This window comes from Suricata suricatta, chromosome 4, assembly GCF_006229205.1.
Source record: "Suricata suricatta isolate VVHF042 chromosome 4, meerkat_22Aug2017_6uvM2_HiC, whole genome shotgun sequence".
Classification (NCBI taxonomy): domain Eukaryota; kingdom Metazoa; phylum Chordata; class Mammalia; order Carnivora; family Herpestidae; genus Suricata; species Suricata suricatta.
Genome location: NC_043703.1, coordinates 62441495 through 62454848, shown reverse-complemented (window position 1 = coordinate 62454848; position 13354 = coordinate 62441495). Strand labels below are relative to the sequence as shown.

The 13354-nt window shown below is 39.1% G+C and overlaps 1 long non-coding RNA gene across 1 annotated transcript; it reads left to right on the top strand.

The window, feature by feature from the left end:
* Positions 1 to 3703: 3703 nt before the first annotated feature.
* Positions 3704 to 9942, top strand: LOC115289560. The gene is made up of 3 exons (XR_003907681.1): positions 3704 to 4057; positions 4549 to 6475; positions 9223 to 9942. It is a non-coding gene; the product is annotated as an uncharacterized LOC115289560 (long non-coding RNA).
* Positions 9943 to 13354: the final 3412 nt, after the last annotated feature.

Below are 13354 nucleotides of genomic sequence, written 5' to 3'. Positions count from 1 at the left end.
CTCTCTCTCTCAAAATATACATTTAAAAAAAAAGGCAAGACTTAGGTTAATTCATCCAAAGTTAAAATGAGATTGGCTCTTAAGGCTATATGATCATAAAATCTAACTTGCAAATCATTACAGGTTTGCTATCATTCTTGTAGATTTATACTGAAATATTTTTCTAGAATGAAAAAGGGTACTTCTGGAACAGTCTTTATTGCTTGTTTTTGAACATTTCTGTGATCTCACTTTGCTGGAGAAATTCAACATTCCATAATCTATATAAACAGAGCCTCCTTTTTAGTGTGTGTATGTCCACACCCACCACAAAGAATTGTGAACACTTGAGAAGAAGGTTTAGGGCTCTGTTAGCTCCTCTGTGATATACAGGGTGTTGTAATTTTGTCTTTGGATGCAACACAGCGGCTAACTTTGGCAGACGAATACAGAGAGCCAGTTTTTGGCATAATCTCCAATTTTCTGGCAAAACTCACTAGGAATGTAAAAACTGTTATTGAGAGCATATTGTGATGATGCATCATGTCAATATTTGTTTGGCTGTGTAACACTGGGTTTAATAAATTATTTCTTAAATGTAACAATTTACAAATGATGAGCTGTTTAGAAATAAAATGTATGTGGTGTTTGTTGTCAGCCCCACAAACATTTTGATGTCTCAAGTACTCGCCTCTCCCGATTGTTGAGATAAATGTATGGATGGATGAGGGTTTGTTGAATTCTCCTTCAGTGTGCAAATTATGCGAGAAGGAATAAATAGGCTACATGTCAGTGAACTAATATTTTACCACAGCATGTAATTTTTGTGTAAATCAAGCATAACTTAGATAAATCAAATATGAGACATTCAATAATCAGTTGTGATAAATTCTGTTCGTGTTAAAAGGATTTATAGCTAAAATTTCTGATTCATGGCTTTTATTTAAAATCTCAAAATTTCTCCAAAATGAAATTAAGAAAATGGTTTAAACACTTATATATATTTTTAATTTCTCTTATATTTGTATAAATGTGTATATACAATTTCTTAAAATTCTCTAAGAACTATGAATCACCCTTGGCATGTTACATGGAGTCCATTTTTTATTAAAAGCTTCTTTCTTTTTCACCCAACCTCAAATAGGCACCTGCCATTCTAAATAATGCTTTTGGGACACCTGGGTGGCTCAGCTGGTTGAGTGTCCAGCTTCGGCACAGGTCATGATCTCACAGTTCGTTGGTTCGAGCCCTGCGTTGGGCTCTGTGCTGACGGCTAGCTCAGAGCCTGGAGCCTGCTTCAGATTCTGTACCTCTCTCTCTGACCCTCCCCTGCTTGCTCTGTGTCTCTCTCTGTCTCTCAAAAATAAAGAAAAGAAAGAAAGAAAGAAATCTTTATTGAGCTTTTATTATGTATTGGGCACCAGGTTTTATGTTTTGCATTCTTATTTAATCCTCGTTGTAGTCTATGAGGTCAATAATATCTTTTCACCATACTTTAAGAAGCTAGAAGGTTCAGGGACGCCTGGGTGCCGCAGCTGATTAAGCGCCTGACTTCAGCTCAGGTCATGATCTCACAGTTTGTGGGCTCGAGCCCCGCCTGGGGCTCTGTGCTGACCGCCCAGAGCCTGCAGCCCACGTCTGGCTCTGTGTCTCCCGCTCTCTCTGCCCCTCCCCCACTCACTCTATCTGTCTCAAACATGAATAAACACTAAAAAAAGAAATTAAAAAATAAAACAGAAAGCTAGAACTTTCAAAGAGATTTGTTAATTTTCCTGGGGTTCTATGACTGTATGCGGCTATGGTGTAAACTCTAACCTCAGCCATGAGGCCCCAGGACATGCTCTCCTGCCCCTCTGACTGGGGCCCTGGGGAGTTAGTCTAATTCAAAACCCAGAAAGCGGGTGCCTCCCCCTTGCCCCCTTCTTCTCCCTCTGTTTTCTTCTTCCTCACCCTCTTGACCTCTCACTAACCCTTCCATGTATCTTAAAGCCAGTGAAAAATGAGGGGGACATGAATATAATTGCATCTCTATTTCTTCCTGCCGCTTCATAGCTATCTATTTGAAATTCTTTGGTTCCTTTATGCAGGCATTTTTTTAATGTTTATTTATTTATTTGGAGAGAGCATGAATGGGGGAGGACATAGAGGGTGAGAGACAATCCCAAGCAGGCTCCTTGCTGTCACTACAGAGCCTAATGTGGGTTTCAATCTCATGAACCATGAGACCATGACCTGGGCTGAAACCAAGAGTTGAAGGCTTAACTGACTGAGCCACCCAGGTGCCACTCTGCTGGCATTTATTTACCACGGATGCGAAAATGAATGACCTGGTCACTGCCCTTCACAGTTGAAGTTCATGCTCTCGAGGCTTGGAGAGAAGGCTGTGAAGGCACTGGTTCCTAGCTACTTCAGCCATCGTAGGTGCCATTGGATATTCTCATCCCTTGTTTGAGGTGTGACGACGCCTCATTACAGCTTCCTCCTCACAAAAATTTAGCCTACACTAGATGACTTAGATTTTTTAACGTTTATATATTATTGAGAAACAGAGAGAGACAGAGCATGAGCATGGGAGGAGCAGAGAGAGAAGGGGAGACACAGAATCTGAAGCAGGCTCCAGGGTCTGAGTGTTCAGCACAGAGCCTGACATGGGCGCGAACCCACAGACCGCTAGATTATGACCTGACCTGAAGTCGGACACTTCACCGACAGAGCCACCCAGCTGTCGAGCAGAGAGTCGAGGATCCCTGAAGCCATGGTCCGTGAATATGGAGACAAGGGAAGAAACTGTATGTAAAACAAAGCCAGGAAACGAGGTAGTAACCAAAGGAGAGGGACAAAAATAGATAAAACTTGGAATTCAGGAATTAAGATAGAAAATCAAAACTGGAAGACTGGTCAAGAATCAGAAAGCCCATGGCAGGCTAGGTGTTGTGAGGTATGAAGCAGCTAGAGCAGTGGTAAATTCGTGTAGATGTGTCTCAGGGGGTGTTTAGAAATCAGAAATTTAATTTGACACACCTGCTGTCCCAGCCAAGAAGCAGGAGGAAATCTGAAGTCAAGAACCTGATCTGTTCAGTCCTTCCTGGTGGGAACCAAACAACCACACTAGGAGAATAGGCTAATATAATATAGTGTGTTATTAGGACATACAGGTGCTGCACATAATTATGCTTTTCAGAACCTTCACTGAAAATAAGCTGTAAGTAGAATAATGGTGTCTTCAAATTATTTTTCAACTGTGATTGTTCTTGTAATATCTAGAGTGACAAAGTTAATACCAGTGTAACAACATGATGTCTAAAGTAAGAAATGGCAATTTTAAAGTGTAAGCCTATATGCAGTATCGGTTTGCTAAGGCTGCTGTCACAAAGCATCAGAAACGGAGTGCGTTATGCAATAGAAATTTATCTCACAAATTTTGAGCCTAGAAGTCTGAAAATCAAGGTGTCAAAAGGGCTGGTCCCTTTTGATGGCTCTGAAGGATTCCAAGCTTCTCCTTGGTGGGTCGACAGTGCTGTCTGCTCCCTGTCTCTTCACATCTTCCTCCCTCTGTATTTATCTATCTCTTTATTCTAATTTGCCCCCCCTTTTTAAAATATTTTATTTATTTTTGATACAGAGCATGAGAGGGGGAGAAGCACAGAGAGAAGGAGACACAGAATCTGAAGCAGGCTCCAGGCTCTGAGCCAGCTGTCAGCACAGAGCCCGATGCGGGGCTCGAACCCAGGAACGCGAGATCTGACCTGAGCCGAAGTCGGAGCCTCAACCCACTGAGCCACCCAGGTGCCCCTCTAATTTGCCCCTTTTAAAGGACACCAGTATATTGAATTAAGACCAATACTAAACACCTCACCTTAACTAAACTAGTTATATTTACAATGACCTAATTTCCAAATTAGATCACCTTCTGCAGTCCAAGAGGTTAGGATGTTATGCTTTTTATTCGGTTGGGTTTTTTTGTTTTGTTTTGTTTTGTTTTGTTTTACAGGTAGTTGGAGAAGAAGACACAGGTGAACCCACAATCTCCCACCTCGCGCTGTCAGTCAGCTGCAGCTTTCCAGATAAGGCTATACAGGTACAGTACGTATATAACTTACAAAATGTCCCGCCCCCCATCCTTGCATGTGTGACTACAACTGACAGATCCAGTCAGAAATTTATGAATAAAGCTCCATAATATAAAAAGTCAACTGAGTTCATTGGTATAAGTAGAAGGGAAAATGGAACGCATTTTAATCCCCAAGTTTCACCTCACCTCTTCCAACAACCCATTGCCTAATGCCGATGCAATACCACGGCAGACTATGATGCTGAGTTTCTCTGTTCTTTGGGGTCTCTCCTGGAAACAGAACAGTAACTCCAAAGGCCCACAGCTGAAGGAACAGAAGTTCTGGCCTGTAATTCAGATACCTTAACGATTAGTCCCTAAACAGTCATCAGCTTGAGTTTTTGGCAGGGACTGAAAGGTTGTAGCTATAAGATTTCTCAGCATGGATGTTTTACTGTACACAACCGTACCATTCAAACAAACGAAAAGTTGCTCTTCCGTTTTATTTTTCTTTTCAGTAGCCAGACTGCTTTCCATTGCCTGCAAAACTTACCAAGATGCAACAAGCTGAACCCATCATTCAAACTACCCATTTGATTAAAAAAAAAAGCGTGGGCATCCAAAATGTCCTCTGAAAGAATGACCTGTAAGCAGGGAGAAGCTGTTAACCCGGAGACTTCATATTAAATAGGAATGGAGGCAGCAGAGCCAATTACAGGTCCATGTCTGCTTGTCGCGGAGACTTCAAACTAGAAGGTTTTTAAAAATCTGCCACTAAACATTTTCTGTACAGTAAAACTGGAAAAAAAATGTGATAGGCCCTATATATAAAAGAACATCCGTTCTGCCTGCCCAAGTAATCGTTCACTTCCTCTTACCAGATTCCAGGCACAGGATAATTGCCTCTCGGAGGTGCTTTGTTTTAGGTGTTCTAAATAACTCACTGTCGGTGGCCCCTCTTAAGAGCAGCACCCCCTAGGAACCCGCCACCGAGCCTCGAAACTGTAATTTGTTTCAGACACTCTGAACAAAATACATTCTCTCTCGATCCTTAATAATTAGGTGTGTTTAGTTAGAGTTAAAATAAGGTGGAAAGTTATCCAGGTGCAAGTTATTAACCTGAAGTGATGGCAGAACAGAAAGCAAACACATTCTTGGTGCACGTCACATGTTCCAGACGCGTTGTTGAGTGCTTTATCTAACACACCTCTTACTTCTTCCCAATGATCCACTTAGGTACGTATTTTGTGGATGCTGAGAGAGAAGGGAAATGACTTATACACCAAAGAAATGGTACAAGTGGGATTCAAACCCACATTTGTTTGACTCCAAAGCTTACATTTCTTCCACTCATTTCCAGCAGTTGAGGCATAGGAAGAGAATGGGCAGAGGATACCAATTTAATTTCTTAACCCATCAGCAAGGCGCTTCACATTCTGGTCCCTGGTGTCTTTAGATCAGAATTCTGTCTCTGCTGCATCTCACCCTGCTCCCTGATCATAAACCTTTTATGGGCATTCTCATACCCATTCTTTTGGGGATGCTGTTCTTGCCCAGAATGTCCATTTCCGCTCTTCTCCATCAGCAAGGTTCTTACCTGGGTGCACTGACACTCTCCGAGGAGATGTGGGAAAGAGTGTACGGCATTTATGGTTGTCATGATGGGCATGCAACTGGGAACAGCGCCCGGAAGCTGGAGCTCCTTAGCAGTCTGCAAGGTCGCGCTTCATGGCCAGCCCCGGACAGCGGAGAGCTGCTCCGAAAAATGTCCATTGAGCCCCACTGCAAGCAGGGACCCTGAATCTCACTCATCTCTCCAGCACCACCTCCATGAAGTGTTCAATGTCCCACACCCTTGGACCCGAAATGATGTGCCCGCCTCAGGAATTCAGAAATACTTCTTATGTATTAGCCTGTGTGGTTAGTGCTAATGAGTTTGAATATAATTATTAGTTATCTTCTCTTATTGTTTTGTGCTGCTTTAATCACAATCAAAACAGCAAATATTTATGTAGCTTATAATAGTGTGTATTTGCCAGCCATTCTTTGAAGTGCCTTATGCATATATTAACTCATTTAATCCTCTCAGTAACACTACAGAATATTTTTTCTCATTTTATAGACAGAAAAACTGAGAAACAGAGAGATTACTTAATCTGCAGAGTCACATGGTTAACAAGAATTGAGAGCTATGATTCAAACCCAGAGATTTTGGCTCCAGAGTCTGATTCTCTTAACTTCCAGATTTGACAGCCTTTCCAGAAGAACATGTCTTGAGTGCCTACTATAGATCAAACACAAAAATGAAACTTTAGTTTTTAGAAAATATCCATAAAATTCTACAGTAACATACAGTACATCCAAAGATGGATACTTAACCCAGCTACAGGAGATAAGGAAGGCCTCCCAAAAGGATGGACCAAACTCTGGAACATCAAGTTCAAGGTAAAAAGCGATGGAAAATGAGGCTGGAGAGTCGGCAGAGACAGATCACAGAGCAGTCATGTCAATGAGCTTACACTTAACCTTGTGGTTAGGAGCTCTGAATCGAGTGGGTCCCCACTGACATAAGAGTTTTGCAGGCATTACCCTGGCATCCGTGGGAACATGATGTGAGGAGACGAGGATCAACAACAGGGACAGTTTAGGAGGCGGCGGCAGCGCAGAGGAAGGGGTGTGGCTGAGGGTGGTGGTAACCATGACAATGACGACTCGTGCCTGCCTGAACTAGCACATCACTATCTCTGCCGTGGCCTCTAGAGGACTGTTCTCTCCAGGCCATATTGAGTCCCTACCTTTCACACACCTAACGTAGCCCCATCCGGCCCATCCAACTTTGCTTGGATAAGTGGCTTGCAAATCAAGCCTGTATTTCTTATACTCAAAATGGGGAGGCAGCGCCGTGTACGAAGATGAACATTAGGCCCGGGGTCCCAGCCTCTGGATTCAGTTCTGGTGTTGCTTTTGATTACTTATGCCTCTTAACCTCTAGGAATATATTTCATTCTCTGTACAAGCAGGGATACTTTTGAAAAGGCCAGAAAATGTCAGAGAAGATGTCCATAGCTCTTTTAGGGATAAATGTTGCTTATCTCCGGAATGCTAAATGGCTATTTTATCATAATCCTAGGAAGTCTTGAAATGTCTTTTTCTTATTTTGAAAGGGACACCTCCGTTTTATCATTTTGCCTAAAATGAGCTTAATTGTTATTACCTTTAAATCTGCAAACTAGCCAAGCTGTGCCCTTGGTTCACTTCTTTGGAAATTCCATGGAAGTCAGTGGGATGTTGAAATGATTAGCTAACAGCTGAGCCTGGCCTGTGTTCTTGTGTGATTAGCATGGCGGGAGGCCAGATACAACTTGGGAAGCAGAGGGCTAATTTTGCAGGAACAACACCACTGGAACATAAATTTTAAAGGGGATGCATGAGGGAAATGTCTCTAACAGACCTGTCTGGTCCTCTGTTTTCATCTTCACCTCCAAACACCCTTTGCTATAAAGATACCAGATATCTGTAATGTATGTAGTATATATGTGTGTATATATATATATGATATAGAAGATATTTATAGATAAAGTATAGAAGATATATAGAATATATAATATATAGAAGAAAGATTTCTGTACAAGAATATCCATCATATTACATATATGTGAAATATATATATGTGAAGGGAGGGGCGGGGTGGGGGTGTGGCTGAGTGGGTGTGTTCTCCAGGTTTGGGGAGTCAGTCCGTGATGTCTCCATTCAGGGCAAAATTAGGACCAGAAGGGATCCCCAGGGATGTCACACAGTAGGTAAATATCTCAAGCCTTAGAATGTTTTTCATGCTTAGCAGTTTGTGCCCTGTGTCCCCACGTGTATTGTGTGTGACTGCAGCATCGAGTCTGTGTCCTCACTCTGTGCCCAGTGTGATGCTTGGCACACAGAAAGAGATCAAAATTTGTGGAGTTGCTTGTGATCAAATCAACCCCAATTCTGATAATCAATTTGTAATGACTGCTCCTTCTTCTTTTTGTATTCTGCTCTGGGAATTTCTCTTAAGCGGGGATAAGCAAAGTGGTTTTTGATATATATGGCAGAGACAGTGTTAATCCTAATATAAAAGGGTCTTTGCAAACTCAAGAAAAGAGCACTCACTGAGGAGTAAAAATTCATTGAAAAAATGAATTCTAATGGTGTATAAGTTTTTTTAAACATTTTCAAACTCCCAGCAATCAGAGATGCACAATAATACAATACGATGCTATTTCATCCATCAAAATGCCAAAGATTAAAATCTAAAGATAATACTCAGAGTTGGTAAAGATGCAAAAAATAGACACTTTTACACAGGGCTGGTGTAAATGGAAAGTGATTCAATCTTTCTGGAGGGCCACTGGTAACATTCTTGCAAGTCTTAAATACCTCCTTTTAACCTGTATTTCCATTTCCAAGAATTTATTAAATGGAAATGATAAGAGGTGTGAAGAAAGGTTTCTGTACCAGGATATCCATTGCATTACATACAAAAGCGAAAACAGAAAACATAAAGTAAATAACCTGAGAGTTATACAATAGAGATTCAGGTATTAAAGTATATTACACACAAAATGTAGTAATGCCTTTGGAAAATATTCATGATCAAATATTAAATAAGAACAAAGTAAAGTATACATGGGGTGCCGGGGTGGCTCAGTCAGTTGAGCGTCCGACTTTGGCTCAGGTCCTGATCTCACTGTTCGTGGGTTCAAGCCCCACATCGGGCTCTGTGCTGACAGCTCAGAGCCTAAAGCCTGCTTCAGATTCTGTGTCTCCATCTGCCTCTCTGCTCCTCCCGTGCTTTGTGCTCTCTCTCTCAAAAATAAATAAATAGACTTTAAAAAAAAGACTACATATATAATGTGCAAAATATTATATACCAGCTTATGTTTGGGCAGTGGTTAGGTGATTTAATTTTTTTTTTTAATTTTTTAAATCCTCCAAATTTTTAATAAGAGACTATGTATTCCCCTTGTGTCTGTGTATGTTTAATCTTAATTTTTAAAAGTGGCTGTTATGGAATATATATTACAAAAAGAGGTTTTATTGTGGATTCTTTAGTTTTCTACACAAAATGTCCTGTCATGTAGAAACAAAGATAGCTTTATTCCTTCCTTTCTGATCTGGATGCCTTTTATTTCTTTTTCTTGCCTAATTGTTCTGGCCAGGACTTCTGGTACCATGTTGGATAAAAGTGCTGAGAATAAATATCCATGTCCATCTCCTGATTTTCAAGGATCATGACAAACTCATTCCTTCATCTTCAATGGGATGGGAACCCGTCTTTGTCTGATGTGGAAACACTTCTGATAATGTTTTTAAAGGCTACCAAAAATGTGTCTAGGAGACTGGTGACTTCACAGATCATCTTGTATCTCTAGCTCGGCCCCTACAGATGTGACTCTTCTGTGTAATTTCTAAGGACACTACTTCTTTTGTTAGTTGCTCACAAAATTACAACAGTAGTTAAAAAAAAAAAAAAAGGAAAAAAGAAAGAAAACTTTACTTTGGTCTGGACCAAAATTCAAGAAAATTTGTTGAAAATGTATAGCGTTAGAAAGATTCTGTCCCTAGAAAACATTTTTATTAGTGCTAAATGAAAAATCAACTTTATATCTCTGACCTTTGAGATGGGTTTGTACTGCCAAGAATGCTGTTTAGTACTTCAGATGGGAGACAACTTAGAGGACCAGTAAGTCCATAAGAAATGTTATCTGATACATATACATATGCATATAAGAAACATATTTCTGCCTATAAAATATTGGAAGTCTGAATGGTTTTAGCTATGTATTCTCTTTGCATATTGCATTTGCAAATAACTTTGCCATAAGGAACATGAATTGGCTTATCTACATAGTGACTTATAATAAAAGGAGAGAACATCTGATTTGTCTCAGCTTTTGAAATAAGGCACATTTTTATTAAGTTGTGCATGACAGAAGCAGTTACAATTTGACATTACTGTGAACCTTTTCTTTTTCTTACAGATTTTATTGACATATTGGGATGGATTAATATTTTTACTAAAGGGTGATTGTCAGAGCAATTATGGGCTCTGATTATTTTGTGAATTTCTTTACCTTGACTTTTGATTATTTGCACATGTGCTTTTATATATAAATAAAAATTAAATTTCTTTTGTAAAGATTGGTCTTCATTCCAAACATTGACGTCTCCTTCATAATTTCATTGAGTGCAATTGATCCGAGGTATCTTGGCTTTGATTATATCCTTGATTTTAGGCCAAACACGACACAGCTAGCTCCAAAATGTGGAGAACAATCTGTTACCAGGTCAGTCTGACTTTTCAGGCTGGAGATGTTACCTGGACTCTTTATGGAGAATGAATGTTGCATAATTAAGTGACAGACAGATTTGTATTCACATCTTAAGTTATTTTTGTTTATTTTACAGTAAAATAAATTAAAAAAAAATAATGACACCAAAGCATGAACCAGTATTTGTAGAAATACCTGGAAAGATGCTCAGTAAAGGTTAGCTTAATTTTTTGTCTTATCATTGTCTTTCTCAGCCCCCAACCTTCTTCCCAACAAAACAAACAAGGATCGTATTTTTGCTGTCTTATAAGAACAATTAAAAGCTAGATATTTAGTCTCATTGCATATGAACATCTTTATTTCTTTACCATCGGTACTCCCATTAAACCTCAGAATTACCCATTAATTTCAGAGGGATGCTATGTTTTTTTTTAATTTCTGGATAAATAAATGTTTATCCCTTTTTAGTTCTATTTGATTTAAAAACTGTAGTCCCCTATTTTTAGGAACCAAGAAAATACACATTATCAGTTATGGTGAAAATATGATTAGCTATGAAATAGCCATTCTGTAGCAAAGTAGGGTTGTTGGGGTGAGGTCTCCTCACAACTCCTTGTGCTTTCTTTTAAAGACTCCTGGTGAATTGTCATGGACATTGTTCCCAATGGAGAGGCATTTCTCCTTATCTAGCATTGTGAGTCACTGCTACTTTAAACTAAATCATAGAAAAAGCCCTTTTTGACTCCCATATTTCTCTAGAGGAGGCCTATGTTAGGTGGAGAAATGGCAGCTGGAGGCAACATAAATTTCCAGGTCACTCCATGAAGATTGGCTGTCTCTGAGTCATTGGAAGAGCAGAATGCTCTACATGAGGAAGAAGTAGATTCATGTTGAGTTCACTCTTAAAGGCTTTGGGGTCATATCACAGAGGAAAGGCCAATCTGTATTCACTGAAGCCATAGATGGAGAAATTCATTTTATTTGTCAAGGCGATTAGTTCACTCAGAAAACTTTCACTAATTATTACATTGGGCCAAGAATTGTGCTTGATGCTATGAAGGAAAAAAGAGAAATTGAAAAAAACCTAGAACTGGCTCTTAGGAGCTAATGGGCTAGTAGCACCACCATCTTGTTTCATTGGTTTATTAATAGTCTTTCAAAACATCTGTACACACTTAATTTCACTTGGTTTTCACTACAACCCTATTCATTTCCATTTCACAAATGAGTAAACTAAGACCCAAATCCATAAGGCAATTCACTGAGAAAAACAGAATGTAAATGAGGCCTTCTGATTTCTGCCTATTCGAATTTGCCCACCAAACTCTAGACTTCTGTGAATCAGCTGACCTTGAAAGCAGTCAGGAACCCAAAAGAAGGAATGTTGGAGGGAGGAGCAGAGGGTGTTGGGCTCAGACATGTTGCCACTTGGGGACTGCAGCTTTGAGGGTTAACACAATACCATATGGAAGGTCTCTTTATAATAATGAAGGGTTTTTTTTTCTTCATTAACAGGGATGTCAAGGGACAAGAAAGACACCTAAGAGCCAAAGCTTAAATATCATTTCTCATTATATATAGAACTCCTGGATGGGGCATTTGCCAAAAAAATTTTTAAATAATACAATACTGTATTATAATTTGCCTTTAAGTGATTATGTTTAGATCTTAAAATCATTAATAAAGAATTAAATTATTATGTAATTTATTTCTTATTCCACTAACTACCCTACTAGTTCCACTAATATGTAACACTTTTCTGTTTGCTAAGTCATTTCATGACATCACACACACACACACACACACACACACACACACACATTCTTGTTTTTAAGTTAGAAGTAAAAACTGTATTAATTAAATATCTTTGAAGGTACAAAGCCTACAAAGTTATGAGCTTGTGAATACAGAAAATGTGAATTGTTATCATATATATTCTGAATGCTTAGCAAGCATTCATTAAATATTTATTAAATCAGTGCATGGTAAATTATAAACAGATGAATGCATAAAACAAGGGCACAAGAATTACACTTATGACATATTTGGAGAGAAATTAGAGACTGAACACTGCAGATTATATTTTAAGGGAAAGAAGCAAAAGGGAAAAGGGTATGAGGTGAAGCAACTGGGAATAGCTGGAGGGGTTAACTTAAATGTGAGTCTTTAAGTCTCCATCTAAAAAGTTCAGCTCAAATATTTGAAATGAATTCTATTGTAGTCAGTATTGTTTTATTTCTATTTTTATTTTACCCCTTCTCATCTTTCTGCTCTGTAAAAGATAAAATAAATGAGTCACATATAAGATTGCATTTCCTACCATCCAGACAAACAGAAGGTCATTACACAATTGCTGTACAAGAACCACAGGTACAACCTTTCAGGAGAAAACACCCAAAACTACATTAATCTAGGCTGACTAATACTTATTCCTATTGTGTTCTATCTTGGACAATCTAATTAATTAATTATTATTTCCCAGTAATGATAAAACTAGAGAATAGCCTTATGCAATTACCTTTTCTTCCCATGTGAAAAATTCTTTGTCATTATTATGTCAGCAAAGGCAATGAACTCCTATTCCTGGAAAATGAGGAGGTAGCTTACTCTGTATGCTTCATTAGGAGCAAAGTGGCTCTCTCCCCAGGAACGAAATATTAGCATGACTCTGAGTGGATCTGTGTGTGAGAACACTGTTGTATCAGAGTTTTAGAATTTTGCCGTATCGTTGAGTTAGGGGCAAACTAAATTCTTGTGATCTGACTGAATGCATCAATGCAAATCACAGGCTATGAATCCTGAGGATTTTATATAATCAATGAGTGGGACAAATTTTGTGCAATCAAATCAAAGTTGATTTCTTTGATGAGTACCATAAGTACTCATGTGCTATTTTATTGATCACTAAGAGCTTCCTATGTTTCCCAAAAATTTTTGCAAGCCACAAAATTCTGTTTCATGAAAACTGGAATTCAATCATGGGAGCATTGCTTTGGTGGAGATTAAGGTCACAGGAGGA